The sequence below is a fragment of the Lutra lutra genome, chromosome 8 (genome assembly GCF_902655055.1).
Source record: "Lutra lutra chromosome 8, mLutLut1.2, whole genome shotgun sequence".
NCBI classification, from domain to species: domain Eukaryota; kingdom Metazoa; phylum Chordata; class Mammalia; order Carnivora; family Mustelidae; genus Lutra; species Lutra lutra.
In genome coordinates, this window is record NC_062285.1 from 39,707,784 (window position 1) to 39,726,917 (window position 19,134).

Here is a 19,134-nt window from a genome sequence, read left to right on the forward strand (position 1 = left end):
TGCAAGGTTTAAAAAAGTGTGTATCGTAGGAAAAAACAGGGTAGAGGTATCAGGTATATTTGTACTGACTTGTGTTTGCAAAATGAAACTCTAGGAGGATGTACAAAACTAATTAAGCTGATTACTGTCCCAAGAGGGGGAAGGGAAGGCAAATACAGCCCAAGATAAGATTTCACTAGATATCTTCCTGGAATGATTTTGTTTTTGAACTATGTAAACATATTGCCTATTCAAAAAATGATATAAAAATATTGCGTAAAAAAAAATACACCAGCCGCTGTGAACAAAGGACATCCTCAGGCTACACATGGAAAGGCCTGCAGGCCTCTGGTTTATAACTTCTGTACTGACGGGCCCTAAATTGGGGAAGGAGCAGCTGTTAGCAAAGGGAACGAGTTCTTCTAGGTCTGGAAACAACCCGGTTGTTGAGCGTCTGTTATTTGGGATTCCCTGTGAATTGCCCAGCAATGAGCTGGTTGGGTCCAGAAGCTCCTCCTCTCCAAAGGAAAGGGATACATCTTTTCCCAAGGTCAGGTGGGGCTCCCCCACTTCCCTTGATAGTTAAGGCTGCCTGGAACCCAAATGGTCTGGTTTTTCCCCTCCATTGGGACTTCTCCCCAATTTGTCCTATAAAAAGGGAGAGTGATAGGAATATGGAGGTCCTCCCCTGGAGCACAGTATCCCAGTGTGTCCAGCCAGGCCCCAGGTCACACAGACTCCCCTGGAGAATGTCAAAGGAGAGAGAACAGAGGACACATGCTTCTCAGCACCAAGGGACACTCAATATTCACGCCTTTCATATGTCTTGCCACCCTGAATGAGCTCACTTAGTGTTCTGGGTTGAATGGCGATAGCCAAGAAAGACCTGTTGAAGTCCTCACCCCAGGACCTCAAATGGGAGCTCATTTGGAAACAGACATTGCAGATTTCACTAGCTAAGATGAGGTCATCCTGGAGTGTGGTAGGCCCCTAGTCCAATAAGAAGGCAGTCCTGTGGGGGCCGCCCGGGTGGCTCAGTTGTTTAAGCGTCCGCATTTGGCTCGAGTCATGATCCCAGGGTCCTGGAATGAAGCCTGCTCGCTCTCCTTTGCCTGTCGCTCTCCCTGCTTATGTTCTCAATCTCTCTCTCCCTATCAAATGAATGAATAAAATCTTAAAAAAAAAAAGTCATGTGAAGATAAAGATACAGAGGGAGAAAGTCATGTGACGATGAAGGCAGAGCATGGCTTACATGGCCACAAGGCACGAAATGCTGAAGATGGCTGAAAGACCCCCAGAAAGTGGGAAGAGGCAAGGAAGGATTCCCCTACAGACTGGGGAGGGAGCATGGCCTTGACAACACCTGGACTCTGGACTTGAATCCTCCAGAAGAGGGAGACGATCAATTTCTCCCATTTTTAATTGTTTGTGATACTTTGTTATGGCTGCCATGGGAAATGAATAGCTCTGGCCAGCTCACCAGCAGAGGAAACTGATGCTGTCTCAGCTCAGTAGGTGGTTGGGAAGGCACAGAGGGCAACTCTGACCCAAAGGATGAAAACTCTGGGACCTGGGCTGATGGAGTTCAATCGTGTAGGTATGCAGTAAAAACTCAGCCAGTCAATCATTACAGAGCACTGACCTTGTAAGGAACATAGGAGAGAGAAAATGTTCCATGACTGCCCTTGGGGAGTTAAGAATGTGATGGCAGATTTAAGACACACATGAAAAGTATAATACACACAAATACATACACACATACACATTATAGACATATATAATACATGTAATACAACATATTTCACGCGGCCAAAGAAGAATGACCTCACCCCCCAGCCGATGCCACAGATGTCACCCCTAACTAAATTCCCACTGGATGGCCATCTGGCCTCAATCTTCTACTGTGTTTCATTTTAGCTGCTCCTGATAGGTGTGTCTGGAAGACCTGGGAAAGCAGCGGGATGTCAGGCTAGTAGTCAATTTCTAGAAGTTATCACCCCGTTCCTTGCTGAGCCCAAACTCCTTGCCCACTGTGGATACCCACTGCTCTCCACGATCATTGTCTGCTACCCCTGGTCAAAGACTCTCCCACCAGTTTCTTCTCAGCCCCCTTCACCTGTTCAGATCCTATTCTACAGCTCTCCACGAACCAGACATACAGGAAACTCAAAATCCAGGTAGGTTGGCAGGGTGGACTACAGGAGTTTTTAAGAGAAAATCAGAGACCCCCTCCCCCCAGCAGGAATACTGCATCATCATGCAGAACCTTTGCTTATTTGGCCCTGCCTTCTCGCAGGTTCCCACCACACCTGGCTCGAGGAACCTCTGATTCTTACCGTAAGCAAGCTGGGTGGCCCGTCAAACGCCCAGGGGTTGGGGAAGCAGCACTCCAGGCTTGAATGCTCCTGGAGATCTCTCTGAAGTCCAGGCCTCTGGGTTGGACAGCTGCTCCGGGAGGAAGAGATGTGGTCGTGCTGAGTGCCAGGTGGACACCCAGGCAGGGCTCATGAGGAAAAGCTGCAAGTCGAGGCCACTCCACCCCTGACCAGCAGCCTGATGACGTGACTTGGGCTCCAGGCCAAGCTCCTGAGGGACAGTTGTGGTCCGGGCATGAACTGCAGATGGAACAGACAGGGGAAAGGTCTCCTCGTTCTGACTTCAAATAATTCATTACAGATATTCAGAGTAGAAAAGGCCTTTGAAGTCATTTAATTTGTATCCTGTTGCTTTTCAAATAAATTTCCAGCTGGGATTTGGGTCTGGCTTTGTAGCAGACACTGTGCTTAAGCAACATCCATTTCTCCCTTGCTCCTTTCCAACAGAACTCTCATGGTGTTACCACTCAGGGCAGGCGCCTGTATGCCCAGTCCATGGGCCCTATGCCGTCCTACGAATGCAGGCCCCTGACCCATGAACAAGTAGGGGGTGGGCTTCCCACCCCCTCTGGTCATTGACACATGAAAGGGTTTTCTGGGCTCTGAAAAAGAGAGAGGCAGGAAATCTTCCTCTGCTGGATGTTGTCTTTGCCCAGGCACTTCGTGACCATGATGGGGAAGCATAAGGGAAGAGCAGGGGAAGAAAGAGCCCAGGTCCTTAAGGACATCTCTGAGCCACTCAGCTGAACAGTCCCGGTGCCCCCCTTCCTCCAGACTTCTCACTATACACGTAATACATATCCTCGCTGTTGACATTCACTGAGTTGAGTTTTGGGGCTGTGTTTTGACTGCCGAGAGCTAAGATTATCCTAAATGATATGCATCCAGATGTTCCCAAAATCATGGGTCCATATTCCTGAAGCATAATCTCGTAATCCTGACTACAACCTCCCGCACTTTCCACTTTCTCTCCACCTTTTCTGGGTGTCCAGTCCTCTCCCCGGACTTGACCGGTGTCACCGCCTTGTCAGCACAGTGTTCAGTTCTACGGTATATGCCAATTTGGTCACTGAATCCATTAAATTTTTGAGTCCCTGTGATGTACAGACAATGAAATGAAACCTGGAGAGCGCATGGTGGGGGAGACCCACTCCTGGCCAGGAGGTAGGTGAGCACCAATGGCAAGTGCTTCGATGGGAGGTGCACCCCGGCCTGGGCACGCATCAGGAAAGTGGGGGTGGGGAGTGCTAGCAAAATCACCTTGGAAAACAAACTCATTCTCTGGGGAAGAGCAGAAGGTTGTGAGCTGCAGACCTTCACCACCAAGGATATGAAGATAAACGATAATGGTGGCAGCAAGCATTTCCTGAGCGCTTATAACAAACCAGGCACTGCTTCTTGGGCTTTCTGAGGATTAACACATTCAGGCCTCCACCAAAGCTGATGCGGTAGCTCATATTATTCGCCTCATTTTATGGAAAAGTACACTGAGGCTTAGAGAGGTTAAGTGACACAGGAAGTGAGTGGCAGGGGCAGGATATGATGCCGGTGGAAGGACTCACACTCTTGACCCGTCTACAGCAGCGCTTCTCACAGTGGTCACCACCAGAACAACAGCACCAGCAGTTCCTGGGACCTGGGACCTGGGACAAATTCAGATCTTGAGCCTCATTTCGGACTTACGGAATCAGAACCTCTGTGGTTAAGACCCAGCATGTAGTGGTGTAACGAGCTTCCATGTGATTCTGGAAGCCCCATAATGTTGGGGAACCCCTGCTCGATACCGTACACACATGATGAGAAAGGATGGCATATTCAGAGGGAGATGAATGGTGGGAAGAGAAGCAAAGCCAGCAAGAAAGATAGGGTGGGGAGGGTGGAATAACCTTCCATATCAGCCTAAGGAACTTGGGCTTCCCTGTACAGGCGTTTCGGAGACACATGGGGGGTGAGTCAGGGAAGCAGCATGATCAAGCTTTGTGTTTTGAGACAAGATCTCTGGCCCTGGTGTTAGGAATGGACTGCAGGAGAAGAGGCCAGAAGGAGGGAGCCCAGCTAAGAGGTGATACGAGCAAGAGCAGGGGTGGCACTTAGCAGATGGCAGAGCGACGAGGAACAGGGTTACAAGAGACAGGCTGTGATAATAGCAGGGCATGGGATGTGCAGCTGGCAGAGGTATCCAGGATGCCTCCGTGGCTTTTAGCCTCAAAAGTTAGGTTAGTGGGGAAACTATTTAGCCAGGTTAGAAATAATGGAGGAGGAACATGTTGGGCAGGAAAGATAAAAAATGTCCATTTGTAAAATGTGAAGACCGAGATGTCGTGAGACATCAGGAAGAAGGTACTTCAAAATGCAACGTCGAAGAAGGATCTGGTGCTCAGGGGCGGAGTCCGGACTGGTCATATGGGTTTGGGGTTCATCAGCATAAATGTGATGCTTGAAGGCAAGATAAAGCTAAGGCTGATCACAGATTGTCTAGGAAGGAAAAGATGAAGGCTGGATTTATGCAAGACACTAATTTTCTTTTTCTTTTCTTTCTTTTCTTTTTTTTTTTTTGAAGAGGGAGAGAGTGCATACTTATGTGCAAAAACTGTAGGGGAGGGTAAGGGTGAGTGGAGCAGAGGGAGAGAGAAAGACTCCACCCCCAGTGCAGAGTCCAATGTGGGGCTCAATTCCAGGACCCCAGATCACGACTTAAGCCAAAATCAAGAGTTGGATGCTTAACCAACTGGGCCGCCCGGGCGCTCCAACACTAACATTTAAGGGATACAGAGCAAGAGAGCAAAAAAGACTCAGAAGCAGAGCTTAGAGGGGTAGCTAAAAACGAAGGAAAGAATGCTGCCTCAAAATCCAAGGATAAGGAAAGTTGGAGAATGTTTAAAGATAGAGGGTTGACAATGGTTCCAAATGGGAAGTCTCACATTTCAAGACTGAGAAGAAACACTGGCTTTAGCAATGAGGAGGTCGCAGGTGAACTCAGTAAAGGCAGTGTCAGGGGAGCGAAGGAGACAGAAACCAGATTCATTCACAGATTTATTCTCTAGATGGGCAATAACTACCACATGTCAGGCTTTGTGCTTTGTGTTAGAGATACAGAGATGAGCAGGACGTGCATGAATCCGACCCCCACCAGATGGTGGAGGAAGACAAAGAAGAGAAATTACAAAAATAATCATGGAATCACAACTGAACTAAGTGCTTTGATGAAGACACGAAGGGACATACAGAATGCTCCCCACAGGGAGTGTACAACATAGAGAGAAGATGAGGGAAGGGAAGGCACATTTAGGCCGGGTCTTCCAAGATGAACAGGAGTGAGCCAGGGAAGAGGATGGAGAACATCCAGGGAGAAGGAACAGCTGATATTAATACTCTCGGGGAGAAAGAGCTTTCCTAAGTCCAGGAAATGGAAGGAAATCAAGGCGAAGAGTACAATTTTAACATGGCAAGGATCGGCCAGAGGTGAGGTTAAAGAACGGTGCTTTGTGGGCCAGATTAGGGATCTAGGACTTCACCCAAACAGTGGGAGGAAATTACTGATGTTTAGCCTAAAAGTTAGGGAGAGCCACGATCCGATTTGTATTTTTTAAAAGATGACTCTGGCTACTTGTGGGGGAGTGAAATGGGGAAGGGAGAGGAGGGACAGGGAGTGGGTATACTGAAAGCAGCTGGGGAAATGTTATGGTCCAGATGAGAGATAGTGATGTCTTGTTCCAAGTTGGCAATGAGTACGTTCAGGTATATGGATCCTAGAGCCACTTAGTAGGTGGGATCAGGAGGACTGAGGGATTGAGTGTGGTAAATGGGGAGGAGAGGTTGAGGCCTTAGAGCTTGGGCTCTATGGTCCCCTCTACATCCATTTTGGATACACCCAGAAGACCACTGGGATGGAGTAACATGGACCCCTGAATTCCAAGCAGAGGTAAGACAAAACTAGAACTCAGCAGCAACTGGGAGACAAGTTTTACCAAGCCCTCCTCTCCTCAGGGTGCCCCTAATAGCTTAGAGGTAAATGATCCCTCAGATAGGAGGTCTCTTGAAGACCCCTTGTTTGGCCATACTACTTCCAGGGTTGTGTCCTCTGGGGGGTAGGGCCCAGAGGAGAACAAGCTTCCATTGCTCTGCCCCTGCGCTGGGCAAGACACGCTGACTGGCTTCTCATTAAGGCGTGCATTCACTGTTCACGACATTCAATTCATAAAATACATTCAGTACAGTATGGACAATTCAGGCCCCAAAGGCCAACCTCCACTGGATTACTTTTTCCACTCATAATTCGTCAATTTTATTTTATTTTTTTATTATGTTCATTTAGCCAGTATATAGTACATCATAAGTTTTTGATGTAGTGTTCAACGATTCATTAGTTGTCTATAACATGCGATGCTCATCACCACACTTGCCTCCTTCATGCCCATTACCCAGTTACCCCATCCCCCAACCCCCTCCCCTCTGTAACCCTCAGTTTGGTTCTCAGAGTCCAGAGTCTCTCATGGTTCGTTTCTCTCTCTGATTTCTCCCCATTCAGTTTACCTTCTCTTCTCCTGTGGTCCTCTGCACTGTTCCTTATGTTCCACATGTCAATTTTAAATAAATATGCTAGACTTCTATTTCTAACATTACGGCTAAGTACTTTGACCCTCCAACTCAAAACAACCAAAAAATCTTGTACACAAAATATATTTTTAAAAACGTTTCTAGCAGCATTGATGAGATGGCAAGAAAGGAAGGAATTCAGAGGCCAGGGACTCCTTCAGATAATGAAATATCCAGGTTCTGTCATTGAAAAAATTAAAGACAAGCCTGTAAATATGTACAAGGAACAACAACAAATCATGAGAAATAATCAAGATTTGAAAAAAAAAAAATGGACCAAAGGGAATTTTTAAAAATAAAAATTAAACAACTGAAGTTAACAGTCTGTGGACAGACTTAATAGCACATTAGATACAGTCTGAGAAGGAAGTAGTGAGCTGGGAGTTAGGTCAAAATAAACTATTCCAAATGCCGTAGAGAAAGATAAAGACTCAGAAAAATAGGAAAGAGAGCTTAAAAGACATGAAAAATGGAAGCTAGCAGGTGTCTATTTGGAGTCTTAGTAAGGGAAAAGAGAGAGAAAGCATTTAAACAGATAATGGCTACAAATGTTCTGAAAGGGAGGAAAATGGGGCACCAGGCCGGCTCAGTGGGTTAAGCATCTGACTTTGGCTCAGGTCATGATCTCAGGGTCATGAGATCGAGCCCTGCGTCGGGCTCTGTGCTCAGTGGGGAGCCTGCTTGAGATTCTTTCCCCCTCTCTCTCCCACCCCTCTGCTGCTCCCCTCCTTCTATGCCCCCCCACTCAAATAGATAAATAAAATCTTTTTTTATTAAAAAAAAAACAGCCAAAAAAAGAGACAAGTTACCCTGCAATGATTATAAGCCAAAAGATGGGGATCAAACACTCAACATGCTGAAAGAGAGTAAAACCATCATCTGAAAACTCTGTGCCTGAAGGAAACATCTCTATGAATAAGGAGAAAAGGTGGCGCCTGCTGCCTCAGTCAGTAGAACATGCAACTCTGGATCTCAGGGTTGTGAGTTCAAGGCCCATGTTGGGTGTAGAGATGACTTAAAGATAAAGAAAGAAAATAAAGAAAAAGGATAAGAGAGAGGAAGGCCATTATCCAAGGACAAAACTCTAGTCTGCACAAGCAGACGCTCATGAAAGGACATTTTTAAAGGTGTATTTCTGACAGAAGAGAGTCTAAGCGGAAGATATGAGATGACAGAAGGAAGTGAAGAACAAAGAAAATGAAAATGGGCTTTCTCAGTCCACCGGCGAAAGCGCGCAGGTCTAGAGTCAGACGTGCTTATGCTCATCTCTTGCTGTCTCATGTCTTACTACCTGGGAACGTGAATCTTCCTCTTAAAATTCTACAATAACACCACTTACGCGAGGTTGTCGTAAGGAATAAATGAGCACATGCACACAAATGCTCCCAACACAGCTTCTGCATCTGGAAGATGTCAGATAAATCCTAATTTCCTACCTCTTCCGAAAGCAGTAAGTAAACAGGTAAGGAAGACACTGTTAGTGACAGAGAATGTCGGCCTCTGCCTGGGTGTGAGATGGGCGGCGGCAGCATACCAGAGTCAAGGGGTCCGCACCGCAGAGAGGATGCTTAGGACCTGTCTTGTTATCTTTTCAGTCTCGAGCCCAAGACCGTTCAAACACATCATCTAGGATGTCCGTATTTTTAAAATACCGCATGTGTACCCACACGTTCCAGGCATATATATACTCCCTGGATTTCTGTTTAACTCACAATTTTAAAATAATATGCGTTGACAGTTTTATGAGGTTGTAACAAGCGTGCTGGCTCATCTATAGGGCAAAATGGCTCATGTCACCCACTGTCCCTGGGCTCTTCTGCCAACGAGGGGAGAGTGAGCAGCACACAGACAACCCCTCTAGAGCCGCTTCTGCACCCCAGTCCTCGTGCGGAGAGACACAATCCCTAACTCCACCCCTGACATCACCCTGTTTCATAAGGTCTTCTTTTTTTTTTTTTTTAAAGATTTTATTTATTTATTTGACAGACAGAGATCACAGGTAGGCAGAGAGGCAGGCAGAGAGAGGAAGGGAAGCAGGCTCCCTGCTGAGCAGAGAGCCCGACGCGGGGCTCGATCCCAGGACCCCGGGATCACGACCTGAGCGAAGGCAGAGGCTTTAACCCGCTGAGCCACCCAGGTGCCCCCATAAGGTCTTCTAAAGAAGAGAAAAGGCAGCTAAGAAAAATTAGCTTGGACCCCTTGAGGTTCTCTGCCTAATTTTCATTTGGCAACAATTGGTGGGTATGGAGGGAGGGGCTGCAGGGAGGGCAACAAAACCAGGGAAGGGACAGATAAACCCAGAACCGTCTTCCTTTGATGGTATCAAGGAAACAAACAACACCAGTCCCGAAGTCCTAAGACCCGGGCTGGCATCCTTACTCTGTCGTCTGTTCCCATATGTGCTTAGGCAAGCCACTGAACCTCTCTGATTTTATTTTCCTTCCTCTGTAAATTGGAGACAGTCATCATATCCTATCTGTAGAGCATTTTACCACTTACTAAGTGTTTTCCACAGTCATCGTTTCATTTAACATGCATGTACTCACCTCACTGCTCTGCTGTGAAGACTTAAAAGCAGAGTCCAAAGAGCTTGTCAGCCCGAGAGAACATCACCAGGGTGCTGGCCTTTCCCTATAAGGAGTGGAGGACTTGCTGTCCAAGTAGCTGCTCTGAACTCTTGATTCTACACTTACGACCCTGCTGATCTTGAGCAAGTGGCTTCGCTTCTGGGGTCCTCACCTCTAAGCTAAGGAGGAGAGCCCGAGTCCCAGCTCCTAGCCCAGCAGCCTGGGAGGTGCTCAGTGAATGAGTTGACGTGAGTCCACACCAAGTGAAGCTGACAGGTAACTGACCACAATTACCTGCGTTCACAAATATCCTTCATCCTCCAGGCTTCCTTCTCCACGGTTACCTCTGCCCCCCACACCCCTGGGCAAATATTGGCAAGGGCAGAAACTGTGAATGTCAGGACCCACTGGTGATTGTTTCTTAAAGATGACAAGACTCCAATTCACACTCGACTCGTGGGGCATTCTCCGTGCTGTTTCTGATGAAGCAGAACCCCGGCTCCCCAGGGTATCACTCAGCCTGGACACTTCCCACTTCTGCCTGAGAGTCTTGCCTGGTCTCGCCTTGCCTCCATCCCCCCAACGAGGCTGGGCCAGCTCACCCTATTGATAAAAGGCACTGAGCCCTTATTTTAATGACCTATGGACTTATTTTAATGACCTACGAAGCCAACAGTTAATTCAGGCCCAGCCTGGTCAGCCGATGGAGACTGCTTGGCTGCAGAAAGCATTAGCAGCCTCCATTAAAAGGTTTTATCTTTGTAAAGTGCTGTCACATGGCCACTGCTTCAGCCCATCGCTGTGACATGCCGCAGAGATATGACAAGGAGACTGGGGACCACAGCGAGCAAGGGCCATGGACTTGCTGTGGACTGCCCGTGCTCCGACTGAGCTTTCTGGCCTGTCTGTCTGCCTGCTCTAGCTCCTGGGGAACCAGGTCCCAAGATAGCTGCATCCTAGGACGACCTCATCAGGACTCCCATCAGACGGGCATTTAGCTATGACAAGGCAGGGGACACGAGGCAGGGCTTTGTCACTCAACTTGTGTCTCAGGCTAAAAAAGAAAGCGTGCTCAGGAGGCTGAATTTGGCCCAATCAGCCTGGACTTTCTGAGCTAACTGCACGGAGCAGGGGAGTGGGCCCGTGTGCTCCCTGGGGAAGGCAAGGCAGTCAGCCATGACCGTCAACTGGGCTAGTTAGCATCTCTTCCTAAAGGGCGTCTGGGACAGCCCAGCCCTGACCGAGCAGCAAGAACCAGTCGTGGGGACCCAGGCAGGCAGGGGCAGAAAGGACCTCGGATGTGAGGGGCTGTGGTCCTATGACCAGAGCTGAAAAGAAACCAGGCAGCAGACGTGAGAGAATTCAGTAGTGGGGCCATGTTAAAAGAGTGATCCCCCAGGTTTCTCCTCGGTCTGCTTTGGTTCGCTTTTCTGGTGGGTCACTTCGTATGAAGAGAGTGAGACTGTGTGGGTGGCCCTGCCTGCTTCCACATTATAGCCCTACAGAACTTTCTGCAGGGGGCCGAACACATCTCCGTCCTCATGGAGCACGGTCCATACACCACCCCACATCCATGAAGATTCTAGAAACCTCCAAGCATAGACACACAAGAGGTCAGGCAGGGCTGGCTGTGTTCAATTCCATATAGAGCAGCCCTGTCTATGTGAGAGAGGAAGGATCAGAGGGTCCTGGTTCCCACATCTTTTAGAAGGTAAACTGAGTCAGTGAAGACCAGCAGGAGGATGACAAGGCAGCCCTTAAAAATATTCGTAGGGTTAAGGCATGGCTTATGGCGTGGACAGCACTTCGGGGGCTTAATTTGAATGCAGAAGGGCCCTCAGACACTGTGAAAGTGAACAGAAGGACCCTCACAGAAGATTTCTCGCAGGACTCCTGGGGACCCTCTCTCTGCGGACCGTGCTTGAAGGCCCAGCTCCGTTCTTGCATCCACTGTGACGCCTTCTCCAGAGCCCATTTCCTTCGAGCACAGACACACTCTGTCCCACTCTCTTGCTAAGAGGAACTATGCTGTCCAAACAAGTGCCAGGCCTCTGTTCTTCCTCCCCTCATGACATGCCACACACAGGCATACAGTAGGTGCTCAGTCTGTCTGCCGATCCATTTGGTCAAGGTTTTTGGGTCTGGTAGGGGGTGGTGGGAATGGCATTAATATTCAGAAAAACCACATTGAAGTGTATCCGAAAATTCAGATGTGGTATGCGGTATAACATGATTGTTATTCAGAACAAATTAGAGCTCTTTATTCTATTTCTAACTCCAGCAAATAGGGCTTGTGTGTTTTAAAAAATATTTTTAGTTTGCTGTGTGTGATTACATAATGGAGGCCTAGTAATTTCTCTGATTAACATTCATTTCCTTTAGCAGTTCCTTTTTGCGTCTTTGTTTCTGATTCGAGCCGCCGTCCAGTACATTAAAATGGCTTTCCTTGAAAAGAAGTTCTAGAACAGACTTTTTAGCTGGCCTTCCCCACCCCCCTACTTCCGACCGGCCTGTGCCTGCAGCAGCTTACCTAGTGTGAAGTCAGGGGACTCTGCTCCCCTGTTACAGGTGTGTCAGCAGAGCTCTGTTACTCAGCAAACCCCACAGTCCAAGGGGTTAGCCTCTGTAGGGAGCCAGTCTGGTACAGAAGGATTGGCAGCAGCCAGGGTTGGGGGGAGGGAGGGACGCAGTGATGGATTGTCTACACCAGAACGAGATGTGTGCACTCAGATAAGATGTTTAAGCTCTCTGAGCCTCAGTTCCCTCATCTGTAGAATGGGGATGCTGAGTCCTCGATTAGAAGCAGTGCCTGGCACATGGTAACCACTCAGAAATGATTTTCTGCATAGGGACCAGGTGAAAGGCTTACTAGACACCTTCCTGCTTTTCCAGCTGACGGGACTAGAGAAACCCAGAACCCAGAGCCCCCAGCAAAGACAAACCCCAGAAATCTGAGTAGGGCAACACAGCAAGGGCGGGCCTAGTCCAAAGAGGGGGGATGACGAGTAACAGGAGAGGCACCAGAAACCCACTGCAGAAGATAAAAGTTCCTGCTGCAGAAACGGGAAACACATTCTGGTATATTTGCAGCCCAGGACGACCATGGCTGTAGGGATACATCACTTTGTCCTGAGTAAATGCAGAGTCAAGCTACAACAGGACACCAGAAGGGGACAGAAAAGCACAACCTATCACGAGTAAGAATAAGAACTGACAGGGTGACCAAGGGCCTGCCTCCCGAGAGGACTCGCCATCTCCCTGCCAGGGGAAGGACCCATGGTCAAAGCTAAACTCACACTTCATAGTACGTGTGTAATTAGTTGAAAAGCTTAATTTAGCAGTTTGGTAAATTCCATTAGCAGTTTATCTATGGTATATAATTAAGTTATTTTCAAGCAAATCCATTTTGGCTAACGGCTCGGTAAGAATCCTAATGGAAGTGGTTCATGTAATACATGCCCAAATCTATGCAGAGTCTAGAAACCTTTGGAGTCAACACCAATGTGTGAGGCAGTGCTGGCTGTGCTTGATTCTAGACAGTGACATTCCCATCTTAGGCAAAGAAGGAAGGTCAGAGAGGCCAGAGTCAAAGCCTGTCTCCGACATTCCCACGGCGGTGGGATGCTGCATCTCGGAGTCGCTTCCTCACCTTGAGGGGGTGCATGATAATAACTACCACGTAGTATTGGCAGGAGGAATATATGAGGTGCTCTAAAGTGCTCAGCACAGAATCCAGCCCAAGGAAGGGAGACTCACAGAAGCTCGTATGGTGGAAGCAGAAACTCAAACAAAAACCAGCAAAAAGTCAAAAAAACAGAAAGTAACAAGGAACTGCAGCAGAAAGATGGCCCACGGGGAGGGGCATCTGATGGCTAGGCCACTGCGGAAAAGGAAGCTAAGACAGAGCGAGACTGTGGAACTCACAGGGGTCAGGGTTAATACCAAACCCCATCAGCTGGGAAGATGAAGAAAGGTCTGGTGGTGGTGGTGGCCGCACAGCACGGCGAGTGCTCCTAACGCCACCGAACTGCACACTTGAACGTGGTTGAAACTGTCAACTTCATGTTCTGTATGTTTTACTCCATTGAAAAACAAGACTGAGTTACCACAAAAAATTCAAAAAGAGCAGTGCCTGGCTGGCTCAATGGCTTAAGCACCCAACTTTTGGATTCCACTCAGGTCATGGTCTCAGGGTCATGGGATGGACTCCGTCTATGGGTGGAGCCTCCTTGAGATGCTCTCTCCTTCTCCCTCTTCCCCTTCCCGCTCACATGCTCTCTCTCTCTCTCTTAAAAAAAATTAATAAATAAATAAAGCAGTACCCTAAAATTCATCTCTCAGCCCACTGAAGACATTGAAACAGAAGTAACATAAAGGAGAGTTGGAGGTCAGCTTCTCTCTGGGGGATTCTGAGGGAAGGCAGCGTCCATGCGCCCAGACACCAACCCGAAGGCTACCACCTCCATCATGTGGGGCTGATCCTTATCCAGGACGTCTGTGTAATAAAAGCTCCCAGAAGCCCTGAAACCCCACATCTACCACGGGCCGTAGCATCAGAGAAAGATCTAAGATTATGCAGAATAGTTTGTCTTTCCTAACAGTATCTCCCTGATGGTTATTTATGGCCATAATTCAGACAAAACAAAGGTAACTTCCAAGGATCTCCTCCCCTTCCCCGCCAGGTTCTCTGCGGATAGCAGTGCCGCTGTCTTATTCAGAGAGAACCCCTGCCTTTGGGAAGGATGGCCCTAACTTTCAGTCATGCTCAGATAATAAACACCCCATTTCCACCTTCCTCGCAAAAAAACACACCCTGGCTAGAGGTACAAGTAGCCTCTCCGGACAGTGTCTCTGACCTCCTTGGCCATGACCTCTCTGATGTCCACAGACAGGCATGCCAGCCTGGTCCTGCCATTCCAGAGAAGAAAGGGCTGGCCTGTGCCTCAGGGTGCTGCTAAAGCAAATGTCCTGTGGCCTAGGCCTGGCTGCACACCGGGGCCCAGTAACATTTCCCAGCTGTCATTAAAAGCCCTAGCGGCAGCGATGGGGTACAGAGTTCTGCTGGAAGCTGGACACAGAGAGTTGGTGACACAGACCCCTGCAGGGTCCTTCTGCCACCTACCCACATGACTCTGTCCCCTGTGCTTGTGCCCTGTCCCAGGCCCTACCTCCAGCCTCCACTTTTTCTGTGCCTTTCCAAAGTGGACCCATTCTTCTAGGTCCAGCTTGAATCCTGCCTGCTCTGTGAAGCCAAAAGAAATGGACTGCGGGGGGGCACCTGGGTGGCTCAGTGGGTTAAAGCCTCTGCCTTCGGCTCTGGTCATGGTCTCAGGGTCCTGAGATCGAGCCCCGCATCGGGCTCTCTGCTCAGCGGGGAGCCTGCTTCCTCCTCTCTCCATGTCTCCCTTTCTGACTACTTGTAATCTCTATCAAATAAATAAATAAAATCTTAAAAAAAAAAAAAAAGAAATAGACAAGGGGGAAGGGTCCCAGACCATAGAGCTCAACACCAAACTCTCAATGAGTAACGCCACCCCAACCACAGGGACCATGAAAGCCTTCCCCATGGTGCTCTTCCATGTCCATTAGCTCACCCGAGATGGACTGGTAGGTGCCTAGTCCCATTTCACTGAAGAGGGGAAAAAACTCAGGCTGAGGACATGTGGCTGGTTCGGGCCAGAACCAGCGTGTTTCTGGTTCTGGGCTCCACATCCACAGGTGCAGCCTGAGGAATGGTTGAGGCCATGGCCCTGGGGCCAGGCTGCAGGGGTTCAAAGCCCAGACTGGCCTCTTAGTGTATGACCGAGGGCGCGTTTTACTCCACTTCTCGGAGCCTTGGCTTCCTCATCTATAAAATGGGAAGAATGTAATAATAGTACCTATCTCATGAGGCTGGAATAAGGCTTGAACAGGTTCACTCGTGCCCAGCTCTTAGCCACGCCTGGTGCATTTCTATACATCCAGTCTCCTGCTGCAGGGGCGAGGGGCTTCCTGAATTTCCGTGTTTGTTCAGGGTGGGGTTCCAGGAAGTCGGTCTTCCTCCCCTTCCCTCCTAGTGGGTGCAGGTGTTGGGTTATGTGGATTCAACGTGGCAGAGCTCCGTCTGTGTACCTAGGCCAGCTGCAAATCCTGGAACTCAACACAGAGCAACCTCTAAAACAAATAAAGTGAAAACAAACCAATCGCCCAGCTAATGAGAGATTTTCTTCTTGTCTGCTCTGGTAATTGAGCCCCTGTAGCCAGTCTCATACGTCCCTGGTACTGCTGTGAGTTTAAAAAAAGGGGGGTGTGGTAGTTATAGAAGCTGCTCAGCCAGAAAGGAAATGCAGGCCCCCTGCCCCTCAGGAGGAGGGCAGCACACTGGGGCAGGTACACCCCAGCCTCATGCTAAGTCCTGCCTTCTCACCTTTCCTCCAAGCCCAGTAGGGCGGAGAATTGCACAGACCCAGGGAGCACCAGGAGGCAGAGCTGGGAGCTGAGGCAAGCCGGCCAGACCTCAGGGAGCTCCCTCACAAAAGGAATGGTTCCTTTCCTCCCACAGTTTCTCAGGCCCAGCCACCAGGGTGGGGCAGCTCTGTTCCGTGAATAAAGGATCTTTAGCATAAGTTCAGTGGGGCAGAGCATAGCGAACCTGAACCTGAACCACGTGGGAAGTCTGGCTGCTTCTACTTTCCTTCATCTCCTACATGCGTCTGGAGTATCATCCAGGGTCAGGCTCTGGCCAGTGCTTAGATGCTGCCCCTGTAAACGCCTCCCTCGGCCACCCCATCTGGCATGCATCCGGCAAGCAGGCGGGGGAAGAAAGAGCCTCTCTGACATTTTGAGACAGCCGGGACTGGGAGCCAAAACAAACCGACAAGGGAATACATCGTCTCCACAAGAATCTGTCACAGAAGAAATCCTATACTCCTCAAGCTAGGAGAGGCTCTGGAATGTCACTTTGCCCATCAGACAGGTACCCCTCAGGTCACCCCAGGCAGACAAGGCCTTGAGGACCCCAGTCCCAACATGGGCCTTCAAGAGGCTTTTCCAGTGTCTAACCAAGTACTTACGTCCTCAGGGACCCAGTCTGGTTACCAGGCAAGAATGAATCAAAACCTAGAAACTGGGGGCCAGGAGCCCCTGAACAGGGTGCAAGCCCAGCATCCTTCCTTTCCCCCACCCCAAGTCACTTCGCCTTCAACCACAGCTGTCCTGTTATCCAGATAAAGTCAGGCTCTGGGGACCATTGGGAGCAGCTCTTAAGGGGAAACAAGGAGTCAAAATCTTCCATGCTGAGTCCTGGAGGGGGACAGAGGGATCCCCTCTATCCTGATGCTGGTGGTGAGTGGAAGGCCAGGGTCGTGAGATGCTGAAGGTCCAGGCTCTGGAACAGCCACACCATTCCAATGCTGCCTCTATGACTTCCTGGCTGTGTGACCTTGGGCATGATACTTCGCCTCTCTGTTCCTCAGTTAATTTTTCTATAAAATGGGAATGACAGCAGAGCAACTGGGCTGCAGCAAGGCTTAAGCCCGGAAATCCATGTCTGTCCCTGGATGTGTACTGGCTGTCGTGAGGATGACTGGTCTGTCCCACATGTCCTGCCAGGGGCGTCGTGGTGAACACGCTCCCTCTCCCTCTCAAAAGTGAATGGATTGCATGAGAAATTATCAGGCTGACTAGCTCTCGTCTCTCGTTATGTCCATCTGGTGACCTCCCTGCTTCGTGCTGCCTCTCTGAGCATGGGGGAGCCCCAGTCCCGAAGTGCGGGTCCCCAAAGAGAGCTCTGCCCATGCCTCTGAGTGGTCTGCTCCATGGGCTCAGACATTCCTTCTTCTCTTCACCCTGCACCACCCCCCGTCTCTTCTTCCACTGCCGCCCCCTCCTCTCTGCTTCCTCCCTGTCCCCCTGTCCTTGTCTCAACAGGCTGGCAGTGCATGCTGGGAGGTCTGGACTTGACTGGCAGCTTCCACTGACCCTGCACCCCTATGGACAGGACACTTTCTGGCTTGAACTCAACTGGGCCTCACCAAATTTCTCTTACAGGAAAGGAAACAATCTGAGATGTCAAAGAAATCACCTGGTCACTGGATGGATGAGTAGAAATAATGGGCCATTTTGTGTATGTGTGTGTTGTTTAAAGGAAATTATAAAAAAAAAAAAAAAAAAAGAAAAAGAAAAAAGAACAATAACAGCTTGAAAATGGTCCCTTCGATGCCAGAGCCTGTCTCTAAAAACCTCAGAGTCAAACACGGGGCAGGTCCCCCACAAGTGCACTGTGTATAAGTGGACAGACATGGGACTCAATGGGCTTCCCCAAACCCTCGGGGGAGACTGACTACATAGTGTTACACACACACACATGCATACAAACAGATGCGCGCGTGCATGCACAGGCACAAACACCTGGGCCAGAGCCCGCAAAGCCGGCCAGTGGCGTCACAAGACCAGACCACAGCAGGAACAGCCAGGGAGGAAGTGCAGCCCCAGTATCAGCCCATTTCCTGACCCTCTTCCTCTGCTCTGGGAGGTTCTTTTTCTCTCTTTGTCTTCTGTCTATCTGTCTGTCTGTCTGTCTCTCTCAGTTTTTTGTTTTTACACAAGGCAACAGCCATGCTGCTGTCCTGGTCCACGTGGCAAGAGCTCCCAGCAGCAATGACCCTCAAGTGAGTTTTCCTTTCTAGATCTGTGACCTTGGGCGAGTCACTTCCCTCTGAGCCTCAGTTTCCCCATCTGTAAAACAAAGAGGCTGGGTGTGGCAAAAGGGTCCCTGAAGTCCTTCCTGATCTCAACCCCCGGGGTTCCTGAGTCCTCCTCCAGTCCCCTCTGGGATCTGTGTCACCAGGGAGCAAGAGCCAGGTCAGGCCAGGGGGCAGGGGTGGGGACCCTCTCTGTTCCCCTGCGGGGGACAAGGTGGGGCACAGATTCCCCTCCCTCCTCTTCCCCTCCCCGCCCCCCACTCCATGTGCTGCACACACAGACGCGCGCATTTGGCTGCCCCCGGGGATCAGGGTGGAAGAGCCGGCCTCCGGGCCGGCCCTGGGCAGAGGGGGCAGGGGAAGAGCGCACCCTGCAGCCCTCCAACCCTCCTCCACGTACCTTGGCCGTCGCCGCCTTCCCTCCTACCCGCCCGCGCCGCGGGTTCAGCTCACAGCTGTCCCGTTGCCTCTTGCCAGGCCCGGCTGCTCCACTTTCTCCGCCCCAACCCGCGCGGGCTGGACCGGCCCCCTGCTCCACAGAAGTGGTAGCGGCTTGCCTGGAGCCCCAGCTGTCCGCGCCGCCGCCCCCTGGGCGCCCTCCGGGATCCGCACGCGCCGCGCCGTGGGGTCTGGGCGGGCGGGAGGCGACCTCAGACTGCCAGGGAGCCTGGGTGCCGAGGGCGGGGCTGCTGCTGACTTAGCCTGCCTGACTGGTCAGACTTCCCGCGCCCCTCTGTTCCTGAGTCGCCCTGGGCCCCTTGCCCTGGTTCCAGAACGTTTATAGGCTGCACAGCCCGCAGGAGCCCTGCTTTTCTCTCCTCCCAGGGCTGCACCCCTGAAACCCCCACCCCCTCCCACCCTCCCAGGTCCACTGTTACCTGCATGCATTTTGTCCTCTATGCTTTTCCTGCCTCTTCCATACAGTGAACTGTGGGC

At 50.1% G+C, this 19,134-nt stretch overlaps 1 protein-coding gene across 14 annotated transcripts in view; it reads right to left on the bottom strand.

Moving 5' to 3' along the window:
* Positions 1–18,780, bottom strand: part of CRACR2A (calcium release activated channel regulator 2A) — a 131,438-nt gene extending 112,658 nt beyond the window's left edge. For 4 of the 14 annotated variants that reach the window (XR_007129406.1, XR_007129408.1, XR_007129407.1 and 1 more), the window contains exons 1-2: positions 18,599–18,761; positions 2,316–2,594 (exon numbers count right to left, since the gene is read on the bottom strand). The gene's annotated coding sequence lies outside the window, so the exon portion shown is untranslated. Of the gene's footprint in view, positions 1–2,315; positions 2,595–9,496; positions 9,612–18,598 lie in introns of those variants that run through there. The other 10 variants (XR_007129403.1, XR_007129401.1, XR_007129404.1 and 7 more) reach the window with 8 other exon arrangements.
* Between the last annotated feature and the right edge of the window lie 354 nt (positions 18,781–19,134).